The following is a 296-nucleotide window of genomic DNA, read 5'->3' on the forward strand; positions in this document are numbered from 1 at the left end:
AAAATTACAAAAAAGTCAAATTCAATCAATTCACACTACTTAAAATAACCTCGAGTCCTCGGCAATGACGCCAAAAACTTGTTGACTCATTGGCAAGTGTACCAGATCATGCAAGTAATATAATCGGTAATACCCGATATCGTTATTCCCAAGAGATTTGAAAGGCTCGTTCGTGTGAATTAAAATCGTAAGACTTGTAGAAAAAGATTAAATGTTGTGGATGCAAAGACAAAAAATAAACATGCAATGTGGTTGATTTAATTGACGAAAAAGACTATGGATGAATGGAGTTGTTG

Source organism: Vigna radiata, unplaced genomic scaffold (assembly GCF_000741045.1).
Source record: "Vigna radiata var. radiata cultivar VC1973A unplaced genomic scaffold, Vradiata_ver6 scaffold_23, whole genome shotgun sequence".
Lineage (NCBI taxonomy): Eukaryota > Viridiplantae > Streptophyta > Magnoliopsida > Fabales > Fabaceae > Vigna > Vigna radiata.